Source organism: Oncorhynchus tshawytscha, linkage group LG02 (assembly GCF_018296145.1).
Source record: "Oncorhynchus tshawytscha isolate Ot180627B linkage group LG02, Otsh_v2.0, whole genome shotgun sequence".
NCBI classification, from domain to species: Eukaryota; Metazoa; Chordata; class Actinopteri; order Salmoniformes; family Salmonidae; genus Oncorhynchus; species Oncorhynchus tshawytscha.
The window spans coordinates 69961508-69980202 of NC_056430.1; the positions used below are offsets into that span (position 1 = coordinate 69961508).

Below are 18695 nucleotides of genomic sequence, written 5' to 3' on the forward strand. Positions count from 1 at the left end.
ATCGCCTCAAAATCTCATTATCAAATTACCAGACTGGATACACAGTGGTGCTGCTGTAGGGCTGAGCCTCTCTCTACTCTGCTGCGCTCCATTAGCTACACCCCAGTGTTGTGTTGACGAGTTGCTGTTTTCCTTTCGACAACACCTCGTGAGCTTATTGCGTTAGTAAAGGAGCCAATGCCTAGCAATAACTCTGTGAATGGTAATCTTGGAGGGTGTAGTACTGGTAAGCTATCGTGCACATTCAGTATACATCTCCCTTGTGTGTCCATCAGGTCTTTACTGTGGTCGGCTCCAGCACATTGTCTGTTTTATTAGGCCTTTATGGTTTTCACAAATCTATCAAGGTGTGATTTTTCTAGAGTGTGAAACGACATGCTCGGTGGCTGTGGGAATCTGTCAGCGCGGTGAAGAAACAAACCGCTCTGTCAGTATAAGTGCCAGGAGCGCTGTTACTCCGCAATGCTCTTTTCTTATTTAACACGTCACACGTCACACAAATGCTCTCCATCCAACCTCACTGAGCTCGAGCTGTTTTGCAAGGAGGAATGGGAAACAATTTCAGTCTCTCGATGTGCAAAACTGATAGAGACATACCCCAAGTGACTTACAGCTTTAATCACATCAAAAGGTGGCACTACAAAGTATTAACTTAAGGGGGCTGAATAATTTTGCACGCCCAATTTTTCAGTTTTTGATTTGTTAAAAAAGTTTGAAATATCCAATAAATGTCTTTCCACTTCATGATTGTGTCCCACTTGTTGTTGATTCTTCACAAAAAAATATAGTTTTATATCTTTATGTTTGAAGCTTGAAATGTGGCAAAAGGTCGCAAAGTTCAAGGGGGCCGAATACTTTCGCAAGGCACTGTAGGTGAGCCTACTAGGCAAAAACGGGTTGAATCAAAGTTGTTTCCACATCATTTCAACCCCAAAAATGTGAATCAACATGGGAAACTGATTGGATTTGCAAAAAGTCATCAAAGCCAGAGCATTTAGTGTTTTTTTCACACAATTTTTCACCTAAATCCAATGACATTGTGACATTTTTTGTTGTTGATTTCACGTTGAATTCACCTTGACAATTCAACCAAATGTAAATAAAAAAACAACGGTAGAAGATGAAGTGACGTCTGTGCTCAGTGGGAGCCTTATTCTCTTTAAGGCCTTTTTGATTGAGTCAAGTTTGCACATCAGATAATTCAGTTATGTAACAGTGCTTTTGGAAGATGTTGTTCAATATGCAAGTCAACTCCTGTAATTATTGGTACTAATACTTATTTTTGTCCTTTTAGGAAAGTGTTTTTATTTATTTAGTTTATTTACAATATTTTACCAATACATAGTTTATTGACCATATTATTATATGATCTGATCATACATGACCGAGTTATGACCCAGTCCTGTGTACACTACTAAAGTGTCTGTGGATCTACTGTAAACATGAATGTCTATGACCAGAAGCTGTGGTGGAATGTCTAGGGATCCCTTTCGTTGTGATGCTCACTGAGGGTTAATGTCCCTTGGACCCCTCCAACCCACCCCCACCCCCCACCCCCAAAAGTCCTCTGTGGTGAGCAGTCTGAAAATAATAGAGGGCTGGGTGGGAGGATGTCAAAATTCCCTCTGTGGTGAGCGGTCTGAATAGAGGGCTGGGTGGGAGGATGTCAAAAGTCCCGGGTGTATGTAAAGAAGGCGGCCTGGGGTACTGTGTGAGCGGTCTGAATAGAGGGCTGGGTGGGAAGATGTCAAAAGTCCCTCTGTGGTGAGCGGTCTGAATAGAGGGCTGGGTGGGAGGATGTCAAAAGTCCCTCTGTGGTGAGCGGTCTGAATGGGAGAAGAGAGGGCTGGGTGGGAGGATGTCAAAAGTCCCTCTGTGGTGAGCGGTCTGAATAGAGGGCTGGGTGGGAGGATGTCAAAAGTCCCTCTGTGGTGAGCGGTCTGAATAGAGGGCTGGGTGGGAGGATGTCAAAAGTCCCTCTGTGGTGAGCGGTCTGAATAGAGGGCTGGGTGGGAGGATGTCAAAAGTCCCTCTGTGGTGAGCGGTCTGAATAGAGGGCTGGGTGGGAGGATGTCAAAAGTCCCTCTGTGGTGAGCGGTCTGAATAGAGGGCTGGGTGGGGGATGACAAAAGTCCCTCTGTGGTGAGCGGTCTGAATAGAGGGCTGGGTGGGAAGATGACAAAAGTCCCTCTGTGGTGAGCGGTCTGAATAGAGGGCTGGGTGGGAGGATGTCAAAAGTCCCTCTGTGGTGAGCGGTCTGAATAGAGGGCTGGGTGGGAGGATGACTGAAAAAGTCCCTCTGTGGTGAGCGGTCTGAATAGAGGGCTGGGTGGGAAGATGACAAAAGTCCCTCTGTGGTGAGCGGTCTGAATAGAGGGCTGGGTGGGAGGATGTCAAAAGTCCCTCTGTGGTGAGCGGTCTGAATAGAGGGCTGGGTGGGAAGGATGTCAAAAGTCCCTCTGTGGTGAGCGGTCTGAATAGAGGGCTGGGTGGGAGGATGTCAAAGTCCCTCTGTGGTGAGCGGTCTGAATAGAGGGCTGGGTGGGAGGATGTCAAAAGTCCCTCTGTGGTGAGCGGTCTGAATAGAGGGCTGGGTGGGAAGATGACAAAAGTCCCTCTGTGGTGAGCGGTCTGAATAGAGGGCTGGGTGGGAGGATGTCAAAAGTCCCTCTGTGGTGAGCGGTCTGAATAGAGGGCTGGGTGGGAAGATGACAAAAGTCCCTCTGTGGTGCATCCACATCTGCTACAGTGACTGTCACTTTGTGCTTGTTTCTCTCCTTTGTATTCTACTCATTCTCGTTCTCTCCCTCCCAGGCAAAAGTGTAGGAGGGTCAGGGGGTACAGTAACAAGGAACACAAGAACATTAACTCTGAATGAATACCGCTTTCATATCTTAAAATCCCACCAGTCACAGCGAGGAAAGTATTCAATAAAAGGTCAATGGGGAGAGGTGTGAACGTGAAAGGGAGTCCAAAACAAAGAAAAACAAATAGAAGATGATATGAAATCACTCGTCTAAATCCCAGTACCAAGAAGGTAGAAGGACTTAAATCAGCCTCCGGCTCTGCGCCACAAAGACATCTGTTCCTCATTTCCGTCCACTCACTTGACAGAAGGATGCCCTCCTCTCCTCTTCAGTTCATCTAATACACCCCCTTTCTTCATTCTTTCATTTCCTTCTGTTTGTTTTTCTCTTTATTGTGTGTTTTTGTGTACGTCTGAGTGTGTGTGTGTGTGTGTGTGTGTGTGTGTGTGTATGTGTGTGTTTCTGTGTCCCCTCCCTACTCGCTATTGAACTCTCTCTGTATGTGCGTGCATGCAGATACTGTAGGTGGCTGTATCCTCTCTCTGTCGGTGTGCGTTTTCTCTGGCACACAGCCAAACCAGGCAGGTAATCCCTACACAGCAGTGACAGTAGGTAATCCCTACACAGCAGTGACAGCAGGTAATCCCTACACAGCAGGGACGGCAGGTAATCCCTACACAGCAGCGACGGCAGGTAATCCCTACACAGCAGCGACAGCAGTGACAGCAGTGATGGCAGGTAATCCCTACACATCAGCGACAGCAGGTAATCCCTACACAGCAGCGACAGCAGTGACAGCAGGTAATCCCTACACAGCAACGACGGCAGGTAATCCCTACACAGCAGTGACAGCAGGTAATCCCTACACAGCAGCGACGGCAGGTAATCCCTACACAGCAGCGATGGCAGGTAATCCCTACACAGCAGCGATGGCAGGTAATCCCTACACAGCAACGACGGCAGGTAATCCCTACACAGCAGCGACGGCAGGTAATCCCTACACAGCAGCGACGGCAGGTAATCCCACACAGCAACGATGGCAGGTATTCCCTACACAGCAGCGATGGCAGTGACAGCAGTCATGGCAGGTAATCCCTCACAGCAGTGACAGCAGTGACAGCAGTCATGGCAGGTAATCCTTACACAGCAGCGACAGCAGTGACAGCAGTCATGGCAGGTAATCCCTACACAGCAGCGACGGCAGGTAATCCCTACACAGCAACGACCGCAGGTAATCCCTACACAGCAGCGACGGCAGGTAATCCCTACACAGCAGCGACAGCAGGTAATCCCTACACAGCAACGACGGCAGGTAATCCCACACAGTCATGGCAGGTAATCCCTACACAGCAGCGATGGCAGGTAATCCCTACACAGCAGTCATGGCAGGTAATCCCCACAGCAGCGACGGCAGGTAATCCCTACACAGCAGCGACGGCAGGTAATCCCTACACAGCAGCGACGGCAGGTAATCCCTACACAGCACACAGCAGCAGTGACGGCAGGTAATCCCTACACAGCAGCGACGGCAGGTAATCCCTACACAGCAGCGGCAGGTAATCTCTACACAGCAGCACGGCAGGTAATCCCACAGCAGCGACAGCAGGTAATCCCTGACAGCAGTGACGGCAGGTAATCCCTACACAGCAGCGACGGCAGGTAATCCCTACACAGCAGCGACGGCAGGTAATCCCTACACAGCAACGACGGCAGGTAATCCCTAGACAGCAGCGACAGCAGGTAATCCCTACACAGCAGCGACGGCAGGTAATCCCTAGACAGCAGCGACAGCAGGTAATCCCTACACAGCAGCGACGGCAGGTAATCCCTAGACAGCAGCGACGGCAGGTAATCCCTACACAGCAGCGACGGCAGGTAATCCCTACACAGCAGCGACAGCAGGTAATCCCTACACAGCAGCGACGGCAGGTAATCCCTACACAGCAGCGACAGCAGGTAATCCCTACACAGCAGCGACGGCAGGTAATCCCTACACAGCAGCGACGGCAGGTAATCAGACAGGGGCTTCAGTTAAAGGTCTTACCTCTCAATCCTCTCCCTCTGTGTTAACTGTCAATCCCTATATGACCTCGACTTCGTTACTAATGGCCTCAAACACCAGGACATGTGTCGCAACAACAGCTAGACGCCAGGTCAGAGGTCAGCAGATCACATGAGATGACATAGGCGGATAACAATGTCACTCCAACACTGTGTACAGTATGCTTTGACGTAAGGCAGTGTCTGATTGAGTGGCTCTACACCTACTAGAGATAGGGTTTACGTTATACACTGAGTGTACAAAACATTAAGGACACCTTCCTGATATTGAGTTGCAACCGCCGTGTCCTCAGAACACCTCAATTCGTTGAGGCATGGACTCTACAAGGTGTTGAAAGCGTTCCACAGGGGATGCTGACCCATGTTGACTCCAATGCTTCCCACAGTTGTGTCAAGTTGGCTGGATGTCCTGTGGGTGGTGGACCATTCTTGAGACACACGGGAAACGGTTGATTCACCTAGTCAGTCTGTCATAGAAAGAGCAGGTGTTCTTAATGTTTCGCACACTCAGTGTACATCTAGTTTATATGCCATCGTAGATGTAGTGTAAAATGTAGTGTAGTGTAAAAAAAGACTTTGGTGATGGTGGGTTTGACTGGATAGTTTATTTAGCGAGATGAATGACTGGTATGTTGTTAGAAAGACTGAATAAGTCAGTGTTAGAATATGAGAGTTCATTATTTAGGGAGGTGCAGGCTGCCCTATAAATGACCATAGCTTCATTGACGTTGCCTAATTAAGAAAAGAGTGTTAAATGTCGGAAAAAACGTATGAAGTTGGATATTGTACAGTGCAGCAAACAGAGAATTGTACAGGCTGTTAACTGGACACAAGTGCACTTCAGGAAGAGACACAAAGGGAATTGCAACTGTGTATGTTTGTTTGTGCTCTAAGTAGAAGTAAATGTCATGCACACACACATTGTCCCTTTGGACAGCGTTGCCAAGGGTGACAGATTGTGCCCTTTGAAACCAAAGACATTAAATAATGCAGCGCTAGCTAAAACCAACCGCGGGTTCCGTTTACGCAAAGTGACACAAAAGTTATATTCTCTGTGCCTGATGGGAAAGAGTGTCGGAGGGTGAGCAGTAGGAACAACTTTGAATCTTTTACGACCTGCTTTGTCTCCCCAGTTATAGTGTAGTTGTATAAGAGACAAGTTTGTTAACATAAGGGGAAAAGCATTCGCTCGCAAGTGACCTGTGTTGACAGAAGGAGACTGGGGAAAAACCCAAGTGTGTGTCCGTATGGCCATACATGGATAATATTGTGTAGCTAAGGTCTCAACCCAACCAACACCTGTCAATGGACGGTCTCTATGTAATGTTCACCTTTGAGAAATTCTAGCGTTTATACAACAGAATCCTTTCAATAACACCTTGCATCGAGAGTGGCGCGTTCAAGTCCGTGTCTATGGGTATAGGCCAACTTCATACGATTGTCTGTAGTGTAGTAGTCACACTGTGGCAAGCTCAGCAGACACACAGGCCATAGTAATGGCTTTGGAAAAAACCTATCCCCTGACATTTTCCATTCATAAAATTCCTGGAATTGGAATGGAGAAGGGGAAAGAAATGAAACAGAAATACATTTTACGTCTCTAAAATGTTTTTTAAATTGTTTTATTTGATTCTTTTGAAATGGTTGGCAGTATGAGGGTTTATCCATGATGCTCGTCTGTCTGCTGCCATTCCACAAAATGTTTGTGCTTTTCAAATGGAGAATATAAAAAGGGATTTGCTGACTGTGCTGTGCCCTTCAGAAGAAGTGGTTAGGAATTAAAGCTTTTTGTTAGATGGATGGAAAGGTCGTCTTATTCTCCCATAATCTCCACAGAAGTAGCTTCACATTTCTTCATCGCCACAAACATACTCATTTCAATTTACCACAATATATTTTGAATAATGGGTTCCCTTCTGCAATCATCCAGAGTAATGCAATAGTGTATTGCTTCGTGTGGGTTTAATTGGGGGTAATTACTAACTACATCATACACTCTGCTGCTTCGATGCCTTTGTAGGAGATGATAAAAGGCTCCATCTTCAAGGTATTGGCAATATCGGTCATTTGTCATTTCACTAGAAACAGTGAAGACATCCCTTACAATCATCCTCTAACCTACAAATCAATGGGAGTGATTAAAAAGCAACATGGAACCAGTACTGTCAACATTGAGTGGATAAGCAGATCACCAAGAAATGTTAAAAAAATATTGGCTGTGTTCTTGGCTGTGTTCCAATGTCCATACTAGCAAACCAATTATAATACATACACAGTATGTTAGTTTATTCTAAGTGGTAGGCTGCTAGTGTTGATATTGGAACAGAGCCATTGACATAACAGACTCACAGTGTGCACGATATGCAGATAACCAGTATACATTGTATTAATTATTCTGCTTCTGCTTCTTCTTCTTCTTCTTCCGGTCCAGTAAAAAAAAAAACATAGAGTGTCCATCCATCCCCATCCGCACTCCTCTTTTTTCCACACTCCTCTTTTTTCCACACTCCTCTTTTTTCCACACTCCTCTTTTTTCCACACTCCTCTTTTTCCACACTCCTTTTCCACACTCCTCTTTTTTCCACACTCCTCTTTTTCCACCTCTCTTTTTTCCACACTCCTCTTTTTTCCACACTCCTCTTTTTTCCACACTCCTCTTTTTTCCACACTCCTCTTTTTTCCACACTCCTCTTTTTTCCACACTCCTCTTCTCCTGCTTGCGCAGTATCCTAATTAGCTCTGATGCTACTGGATAAAGCCAGTTAATCACCTTGTTCATTAGCTAATTCATCACCAACCCACACAACAACGCCTCTTAGTAATATAATTCCCTGGCAAAGGGCATCCTCTTCACCGCTGAACTCATTATTACACCACTCAGTCTGTTCCTGCTCTTCATAGTCAATGGAAGCACTGCCTGTAGGATGCTGCTTCTGTGATTGCGTGCCTTGCTAAATGAACATGCGACGCAGACTCTATGACACCATTCAAACGCACGCACATACGCACGCAGGCATGTAGCGCAGGCAGGCCCCCGCGTGCACAGACACAGGCACACAAACAGATAGCGTGGACATTGTCCCGCAGCAAGATTCCATAAGCAGTCGGTACACAACTAAAAACATTCACTTTACAGTGCATGCGTCCAAACTAAGCTCATTTGTGTCATTTGACTGAGAGGCGTAGCTACATCATCACAGCCTTGGCCTAGGGGACAGGCTAGATAGTTGTCATTGTCCGTTAAAACACAGGCGCCAGTAACACACTAGTACACCTCATTGTGAATTCCACCATTTCCGCCAATTTCTCTCTCTCCAGCCACGTTTCCGTCCCCTCCCCTCCCCGACTCATGTGGACTTGTGGTATGTGATGTGAGCTTTCCCCCTGTGCTAACCCGCGGCTAATTAGGATTAGCATATCTGCCCCAACCAAAACAACAGCGCAATATGAGAGCGCGGGAGCCAGTACCCATTATATTCACCCAGTCCCTCCATAATAATCCCTCTGTCTCTGACTAGACAGCTCCTTAGATCTCCACGGAAAGGAGTCTATTGTGAACCGAGTAGCTCGGGCACCTACTGCAAATCAGGCTACAGCCACTTGCACCAGCTGTGTCGCTAATGTGGGGGCTAGCGCTTAGCGTAGCAGCGGCGGCTAGCAGGCGGCTAATTGGGGCACCAGTGTTTGAACTGGACGATTAGCCTCCCTCGGTGGCGCCACATCTCAGGAGCTTAGAGGGAGAATAGTAGAAAGAGCAGGCTAAAGGCTGTGCTGTATGCGAGAAACGGTAGGCTAACACACACTGCAGGCACACATGCACGCACACAAACACAGGCACACACCCACACACACACACACACGACAAGCAGCCGAGGATAAAGAACAGACTTATGAAAGCTGACAGTTGGTAGCCATATTTCTCTCTCTGAATGCTGAATCGTGTGGTCTCGCTGAGTGAGGTGATATAAAGAGATAAATGTGTCACACTGAAACACTGTTACTGGAGGTGCCCTCAAACAGACTACAGGAAGGACTCTTTGAGACATGGAAGACTATAGAGAGTAGTGTGACAGGAAACCATAGTGTGACAGAGAGGCCTGTGACAGGGCATGACATAACAGTCACATGGTAACTGTGTAACAGGACGTTAAACTGCACCACGGCAGCGTAAACGAGAGCTACGGTCTGTTAGGGCAGCACAGTGATGTTATTTTATAGAGACAGACAGACTGCACTGGCTTTTACGTCATTAGGGCTTATTTAGAATCCCCACAGGCGACAGAGCAGAGAGGGTGAACCATCTAGAGGTTGGAACGATACAAGTTCAGGAGGTCTGGGACACTCAAGAGATGCAATGTATTGAATGTGTGGACGTTTTCAAATTAATCCATATCGGGTGCGAGCGTGTGTGCCTGTACGTGCGTGCGCGTGTGTGTGTGTGTGTACGTGCGTGCGTGCGTGCGTGTGTGAGTGTGTGCGTGCGTGCGTGTGTGCATCTCACTAGGCTGTTGAGCTTGCTTATCAGTCCTTGAACACTATTGTTTGCCTATTCAACCAATAAGACTGTTATTATTCCTTGTATTTGGTTGAATCTTAATTAATTCCGCATGTCATTTCGAGTTCGAGGCTTTAAGAAAACAATGTTTTGCTCTAGTGATGATGGGCGAGGGAACAGCCAAGAGCGAGATTAGACGACGACAGCGAGACAACCTGTATCAAACTAACTGGGGGAGTTGTACAACATGTATCTCTCTGCCTCAAGGCCTTGACAGCATGGAGAGTCTTCATCCATTTCTGCATCAGCTCTTCTTACCCTGTCTGTTCACTCGAGCGCTCACACACACACACACACACACACACACACACACACACACACACACACACACACACACACACACACACACACACACACACACACACACACACACACACACACACACACACACACACACACACAGTTTCAATTTCGCATTGTCCCCCCCCACCCTGAAGGATCTAGATAGTATCCATGGTGCTCTGGCCTTGCTCTATTCATACTCTATGGGAGATGTGTTATATCAAAGGACACAAGCACATCATACAAGGCAAGCGAGCGCCTGGAGCTTGAGATGGACTGAGAGAGAGTGCAGTGTAGCATCATACTGCAGTGGCCATCGACTACTGACGAGACAGGGAGGCTTCATTAGAGCGGCAAAGCGCAATGGAACCCACTCCCACCCACTGAGGCTCAGCGTGTGCTTACGTCATCGTATGTGTTGGCCTAGTCCAACAGGATGCTCATTGACGCTGTGAACATTTCTGGCTCTGAAATCCATTATCCTGTTGCTATCGCTAAAGACGGACAGGGGCATGTTGAAAATGTACGACCAGGCCAAAGTAGTATTTCTATCGAAAACTATATAAGGAGTCAGTGGATTATCTTGCCATCCTTCTTGTGAAAGAAGGAGGATTATGGGAGGAGCCGAGGAAATGAGGCTTATTTCCCCCTGGGGCTGGTCCAGGCCGGTCCTCGCCACTCTGCGGCGGCGCTCCAGCCAGGGCCCAAAAACGAGGCCCATTAGCTGGTCCTAATGGTAACAGGGTTGGCCTGCCAGTTGTCCCCCAAGGGTGCGTGCCAGGACCGCTGTCTGTTGCTATAGTTAGTATCTCACACCATGACCCTGGTGTCCACTAGCACTGTCTGTTCCTCCAGTTATAACTATCCCGCAGGGATGAATGCCAGCACCAGCATCTCTGTCTGTTTGTTCCTCCAGTTACAACTGTCCCGCAGGGATGAATGCCAGCATCTCGGTCTGTTTGTTCCTCCAGTTACAACTGTCCCGCAGGGATGAATGCCAGCATCTCTGTCTGTTTGTTCCTCCAGTTACAACTGTCCCGCAGGGATGAATGCCAGCACCTCTGTCTGTTTGTTCCTCCAGTTACAACTGTCCCCCAGGGATGAATGCCAGCACCTCTGTCTGTCTGTTCCTCCAGTTACAACTGTCAGGGATGAATGCACCTCTGTCTGTTTGTTCCTCCAGTTACAACTGTCCCGCAGGGATGAATGCCAGCACCTCTGTCTGTCTGTTCCTCCAGTTACAACTGTCCCGCAGGGATGAATGCCAGCACCTCTGTCTGTCTGTTCCTCCAGTTACAACTGTCCCGCAGGGATGAATGCCAGCACCTCTGTCTGTCTGTTCCTCCAGTTACAACTGTCCCCAGGGATGAATGCCAGCACCTCTGTCTGTCTGTTCCTCCAGTTACAACTGTCCCCCAGGGATGAATGCCAGCACCTCTGTCTGTCTGTTCCTCCAGTTACAACTGTCCCCAGGGATGAATGCCAGCACCTCTGTCTGTCTGTTCCTCCAGTTACAACTGTCCCCCAGGGATGAATGCCAGCACCTCTGTCTGTCTGTTCCTCCAGTTACAACTGTCCCGCAGGGATGAATGCCAGCACCTCTGTCTGTCTGTTCCTCCAGTTACAACTGTCCCGCAGGGATGAATGCCAGCACCTCTGTCTGTTTGTTCCTCCAGTTACAACTGTCCCGCAGGGATGAATGCCAGCACCTCTGTCTGTTTGTTCCTCCAGTTACAACTGTCCCCCAGGGATGAATGCCAGCACCTCTGTCTGTTTGTTCCTCCAGTTACAACTGTCCCGCAGGGATGAATGCCAGCACCTCTGTCTGTTTGTTCCCCCAGTTACAACTGTCCCGCAGGGATGAATGCCAGCACCTCTGTCTGTTTGTTCCTCCAGTTACAACTGTCCCGCAGGGATGAATGCCAGCACCTCTGTCTGTCTGTTCCTCCAGTTACAACTGTCCCGCAGGGATGAATGCCAGCACCTCTGTCTGTCTGTTCCTCCAGTTACAACTGTCCCGCAGGGATGAATGCCAGCACCTCTGTCTGTCTGTTCCTCCAGTTACAACTGTCCCGCAGGGATGAATGCCAGCACCTCTGTCTGTCTGTTCCTCCAGTTACAACTGTCCCGCAGGGATGAATGCCAGCACCTCTGTCTGTCTGTTCCTCCAGTTACAACTGTCCCCCAGGGATGAATGCCAGCACCTCTGTCTGTTTGTTCCTCCAGTTACAACTGTCCCCCAGGGATGAATGCCAGCACCTGTCTGTCTGTTCTGTTCCTCCCCCAGGGTTACAACTGTTCCTCCAGTTACAACTGTCCCCCAGGGATGAATGCCAGCACCTCTGTCTGTTTGTTCCTCCAGTTACAACTGTCCCCCAGGGATGAATGCCAGCACCTCTGTCTGTTTGTTCCTCCAGTTACAACTGTCCCCAGGGATGAATGCCAGCACCTCTGTCTGTTTGTTCCTCCAGTTACAACTGTCCCCCAGGGATGAATGCCAGCACCTCTGTCTGTCTGTTCCTCCAGTTACAACTGTCCCCCAGGGATGAATGCCAGCACCTCTGTCTGTCTGTTCCTCCAGTTACAACTGTCCCGCAGGGATGAATGCCAGCACCTCTGTCTGTCTGTTCCTCCAGTTACAACTGTCCCCCAGGGATGAATGCCAGCACCTCTGTCTGTCTGTTCCTCCAGTTACAACTGTCCCCCAGGGATGAATGCCAGCACCTCTGTCTGTCTGTTCCTCCAGTTACAACTGTCCCCCAGGGATGAATGCCAGCACCTCTATCTGTCTGTTCCTCCAGTTACAACTGTCCCCCAGGGATGAATGCCAGCACCTCTATCTGTCTGTTCCTCCAGTTACAACTGTCCCCCAGGGATGAATGCCAGCACCTCTGTCTGTCTGTTCCTCCAGTTACAACTGTCCCCCAGGGATGAATGCCAGCACCTCTATCTGTCTGTTCCTCCAGTTACAACTGTCCCCCAGGGATGAATGCCAGCACCTCTGTCTGTCTGTTCCCCCAGTTACAACTGTCCCCCAGGGATGAATGCCAGCACCTCTATCTGTCTGTTCCTCCAGTTACAACTGTCCCCCAGGGATGAATGCCAGCACCTCTGTCTGTTTGTTCCTCCAGTTACAACTGACCCGCAGGGATGAATGCCAGCACCTCTGTCTGTCTGTTCCTCCAGTTACAACTGTCCCGCAGGGATGAATGCCAGCACCTCTGTCTGTCTGTTCCTCCAGTTACAACTGTCCCCCAGGGATGAATGCCAGCACCTCTGTCTGTTTGTTCCTCCAGTTACAACTGTCCCCCAGGGATGAATGCCAGCACCTCTGTCTGTCTGTTCCTCCAGTTACAACTGTCCCCCAGGGATGAATGCCAGCACCTCTGTCTGTCTGTTCCTCCAGTTACAACTGTCCCCCAGGGATGAATGCCAGCACCTCTGTCTGTTTGTTCCTCCAGTTACAACTGTCCCCCAGGGATGAATGCCAGCACCTCTGTCTGTTTGTTCCTCCAGTTACAACTGTCCCCCAGGGATGAATGCCAGCACCTCTGTCTGTTTGTTCCTCCGGTTACCCTTATGACACGACCCCGGTGTCACCCGGCATGGAGGCTCTAGCTCGGACCCGAGTCTGCTTTCGCTCCCCTCTCATTCTGTAGGGTCCATATTTGACACTGATACAAATCCCAGACCAGACAGTGGCCGACATGCCAATCAAAAGGCATAAATCCGACAGAAGTGACACGTTGTGAATCGGTAAATCCGGGGAAATCTGCACAGAGGATACTGTATGGAAGAGAACATAATGTAGAGCCCACATATCAAACAAAAAGGTACAAACCAGAAAGACGCTACTGGAAAGAAACTACACTACAAAGAGACTAACGCCGTACATATACTACTGTTTGAAGAGGCAACATTACTGTTTTTTGTACCTGTTTGCTGCAGCAGGAAAATAATCCTGCAGCGACAGGAAATGTGACTTATGATGTGGATTATAATTAATGGTCATTTCTGTTCGGGTTCATCGATTTTTCGTCAGGAAAAATCAAGTCTGAAATTTCAAAGTGGAAATTACTAACTTCAGAAGCCTTTTTAAACCTCAAACACACGACAAGCTATAAATTCACTGTGACAGTTTGATCTGTACAAACCCAAGGTGCAGACCAGAAAATGGAAAGAAGTTCATCCCCAAGAAAATACACATTAAACAGGAACTAAACATAAACCAGGTGCTACTGTATAGAGAGGCGTTCTACATTAGACCAGCCAGCAGCCAGTGGTCACTAAGGGAGACGTGATGCCTACAAACAAAGGTACATATCAGACAGAAGCTACTGGAAAGAATCTATCCACCAGAGAGAAGACAAAGGTCACATTGAGGCTACTGTATGGCCAGCCAGCAGCCAGGGCCCAGTGAGGGAGACAGACTGAGATTCAGTATGTGTTTCCAGCCAGTGGCAGTTCAAAAGTGAACGTGTGCTAGCTGACTGCAGAGAGTTGAGAGCACACAGTGTGCAGCAGACATCGAGAGAGAGGCTGGAAGTTTGACCATTTCCGTCCCCGCCGTCCCGGCGTGTGTGTCTGCCAGCAGGAGGGACGGTCTCTGTTTCCCAATGGAGAGAAGTTATAGCGTGATTCGCGTGTCATTCAAAACCACTCTGGTTAGCGGGAAATGTGTGTGTGTGTGTGTGTGTGTGTGTGAGAGAAGAGATAGAGACACACAGAGAGCGAGAGGAAGAGATAAAGACAATGTGTCTGTGTATAAGTGATTGTATTAAAGAACAGTAAGATCTAATGTTGACAAGAGGCTGGCAAGGGAATGGCCATGACAAACACACACACACGCACGCACACACACACACACACACACACACACACACACACACACACACACACACACACACACACGCACACTGACTCTTGCACCGTCATGTTGCCCAAAGCCTTTCCATCACTGATACCACGTAGAGTATTCAGTGCTGAGTGAGGTCTATGGAAAGCCAGTGCTTTAAAGCTTGATTGACACATCTGGCGACGCAACCTAAACTGCTGTAGAAAGTATATGCGCCACAGCCAACCTCAAAATTACAGTGGGGAGGGTCATTGAAGCATCAGTCAACTCTGAGGTTTTTATTACGTCTACTAAGACTATCCCTGAATGGACACACACCAGCACACGCACACACACCGTATTTGACCTCATCTCTGAAACTTCATTTAACCGACAGATACAGTCATTTCAGTGGCGACGGAAGAGGGAGGGGGTGAAGGGACGAGCGGAGTTCTGGGTTCATCAATGTCAAGATGGTAGCGAGAGAGAAGAAGTGGTCTGAGGTCACCACCCCTGCTATGACGGCCAATTCTATCACACACACATTGATTCTATTACTCACACTAATATAACACTAATGAGGAGGCCATTACTGAGTGCCAGAAATAACCCAGGGGACGTTTGAGGGACGTTAGAGGGTGTGTGTGTGTCCTGCCACTGGCAGTAAGAATACATGGACGGTGGACGCAGCAGCCAAGAGAGTCACCTAACTCTCCTTATCAACGGGCTCACGTCTCACTGCTTACTCTTACCCAAACAGGGGGTTGGGGGAAGAGGGAGGAGGGGAGAGAGAGAGTGGAGGAGGAGGAGGAGGAGGAGGAGGAGGAGGAGGGAAAGGGGGATAGAGAAAGCAAGAAATAATGTGGAGAGGAATAGGAGAACGGGTGGATGGTAGAAAGCGAGAGGTGGATGAGAGAAAGAGCAGGAGAGAGAAAGAAAAGGTGGGGAGAGATTCAGAAGAGAGGGAAAAGGTGATGAGATGGACAGAGCGAGGTAAGAGAGATGGGAGATCTGGCCAATGTTTCTCCCCCTGCTTTTTTTCCATCTGAATTACATACTCATTTGTCACCATCACAGACCACCAGAGTGTTTCCACTGGCCAGCAGTGTGTGTGTGTGTGTGTGTGTGTGTGTGTGTGTGTGTGTGTGTGTGTGTGTGTGTGTGTGTGTAACAGGTCTGTCTCTGAAAAATCAGCTTATGGAACCTGAGCTTTCATTTCCTCTCTGTGAAGACTGACAGGACTAACAGAGAGAAAAGTGTATAAATGAACACAACATGCACACATTTTCCAAATGTCTAGACTTTCTAAGAGTTCATAGTTTTTACTTCATTCAGAGTTCAACGCTATGCGTGAGAGGAATGAGAGATGGGCTGAGGTGGGCTTTTTCTGTTTCAGGGGGTTGGTAGAGGGGGCAGGGATTTGATGGCTCAAATTGTTGAGTCAACTGAAAAGCGTTCTTTGCCTCAAGCCATGTCTGGCAATGGGTCAAGATATTGTGCTGAATGTCACCTTTAATATGTGTTTGTGTGTGTGTAAAGTGTAATGTGTGTGTGTGTGTATGCGGGTGTGTGTGTGTGTGTGTGTGTGTGTAATGTGTGTGTAATGTGTGTGTGTGTGTGTGTGTGTGTGTGTGTGTGTGTGTGTGTGTGTGAATGTAATGTGTGTGTAATGTGTGTGTGTGTGTGTGTGTGTGTGTGTGTGTGTGTGTGTGTGTGTGTGTGTGTGTGTAATATGTGTGTAATGTGTGTGTGCGGGTGTCTGTGAGAGAAAAAGTGGAAAATGACTGCAGTTTATACAACCTAGCGCCTCGGGCTCTGATCCTGAACATTCCATCAGCTTTGAAAGTGATTGGGTCACACTCAGAGTCACACATCTACATGGAGTACAGTAGAAACCATGTCTGTTTTAATGGACAAGCCTGATGCTGCTACACCCTCCACACACAGCACAGTGCCATGCTGTCGCCCAACTTCCAAAAGACCCTTTGTCCCTTCGGGTCTGGAGCATCTATTATATGTATTATTAACTCAATATGGTGGTAAGATGTAGTGATCAGCGGATTGAAGAATGGTCGAGTTTACCTTCCTGCTAAGGGTGTCAAGACTGAACAGGTGGAGAGGTGGAAAAGCATTCATATGACCTACGATGACATCACACTGGGCGGGCTCACACTCAAGTGGAAAAGTAACACATTTTGACTTGACAGTAGCAGCCTTGCATAATGGTCTATGTGGCGTGAAGTGAGTCATTCAGAGCCACGCGTGAGAGAGTTTCTTTTTACTGTGGAAAACAGCAAGTGGCCCCCAATAACAGACATAGTCTGTGTGTTACGTTAATGCCCACTTAAACCACTGTGAAGAAGGGGATTGAAGTGTGTGACTGCCACTTTCCACTTGCAGTGGGGTTAAGTTAAAAGGGTTCGAGGAGTAAGGGGAGGAGGATGGGTTATGAACTAGGGCCAAATCATGAGAGAGAGAGAGAGAGAGAGAGAGAGAGAGAGAGAGAGAGAGAGAGAGAGAGAGAGAGAGAGAGAGAGAGAGAGAAAGAGAGAGCGAGAGAGAGAGAGAGAGAGAGAAAGAGAGAGAGAGAGAGAGAGAGAGAGAAAAAGAGAAAGAGAGAGCGAGAGAGAGAGAGAGAGAGAGAGAGAGAGCGAGAGAGAGAGAGAGAGAGAAAGAGAGAGCGAGAGAGAGAGAGAGAGAGAAAGAGAGAAAGAGAGAGAGAGAGAGAGACCAACTGACAGGCAGGGTGAAAGACAGTGTTTACAGAGCTTGGTAATACAGAAGAAGATGAAGAGAGAGAGAGTGGGAGAAAGAAAAGAAAAGAGAGAGGAAGAGAGAGGTATATGTTTCTGCTCCGTCTGTGGAAAACATTCCGGGAGCCAGACTGCCATCTAATTACGATGATATCAAAATGTGGAGTTCCAGAGTTTCATAGACCACATAATTCTCTCTCTCTCTCTCTCTCCTCTCTCTGTCTCTCTCTCACTCTCCTCTCTATCTCTCTCTTCTCTCTCTCCCCCCTCTCTCTCTCTGCCTGGTTTCAACCACAGGTGCAGTCTCAATCAGCATCAATCCCTACCCTGCCCGTAAGACCCTCCCTCCCCCTCATCCCCTCCTCCCTCCGCCTCTTCCTTTACATACAGTAACTGCTTACCACTGTCCTCCTGTCCTCCACTTTCTCCTTACCTTCCTGTCAAACTCGATTCTTCCTCCACCGGTAAGTGATGGAGAGAGTGAAGAAATAAAAGAGTAGCCCAGGCGATGGTTACAGCTGCTCCTGGATCCTATAAAAGCAGAGTTTCGGATTGACATTGACAAGGCAATTCAGACCAGCCTGGAGGAATCACAGAATTGCCCAACGTACTGTACAGCTATGCGCTTTCGCCAAGTCCTTACTTCATATATTACTTTTATCGAAGTCTGGTAATCTGGTTAGCAACAGGTATAGTAAACATCATTATTTTGTCAAAAAGCTTCCCCTGGCTCAGTTGGTAGAGCGTGGCGCTTGCAATGCCAGGATTGTGGGTCGATTCCCAGGGCCACCCATAGATACAGTAAAATGTATAGACGCGTGACCGTAGGTTGCTTTGGGATAAAAGCTGCTGCTAAATGGCATTTATTATAAATGGACCTTTTCAAAGGTCAACAAGGTGTCTGTCGCTGACCCCCTGTGAAGTTTAACCTTTGGGGGAATTCTACTTCCACCAGCAGGGTTATGTACACTGTGACTGAAACTCATCCGGCTTTCATGGTTGTGTCACAATCTCTGGTTCACTAACAGTCCCCAAAGTGTCCCCATGGTATCATTACTGTGACAACCCAACCAATTTGAATACCACCATGGATAAATTACTTTAAAACATGTATTTTTTGGAGGGGGGGGGGGTGCCCCAGCACACTGATCTGGCTGGAGAGGGGCTATGATCTGGGCCAGGTCAAGCGTGTGTTTTCCTATGTAGTCATACGAGGTTTAAAACCACAGGCTCTTGTGATTAAGAGTCAGGCAGTTTTGTATTTTTTTGGACAGGGAGGGAGAGGAGAACTAGCCTGGTCCCAGATCTGTTGAAGCTGTCTGTGTGACAATGACACACAGGAGTTGGCAAGACAGCACAAACAGATCTGGGACCAGTCTGGAGAATAAGTAGGGTTGACGCAG

The 18695-nt window shown here is 48.1% G+C and overlaps 1 protein-coding gene across 4 annotated transcripts in view; it reads right to left on the reverse strand.

The window, feature by feature from the left end:
• The window catches only part of LOC112234936 (potassium voltage-gated channel subfamily KQT member 5), a 174015-nt gene that overhangs the window by 103471 nt on the left and 51849 nt on the right, over positions 1-18695 (reverse strand). The gene's annotated exons all lie outside the window — the stretch shown is intronic.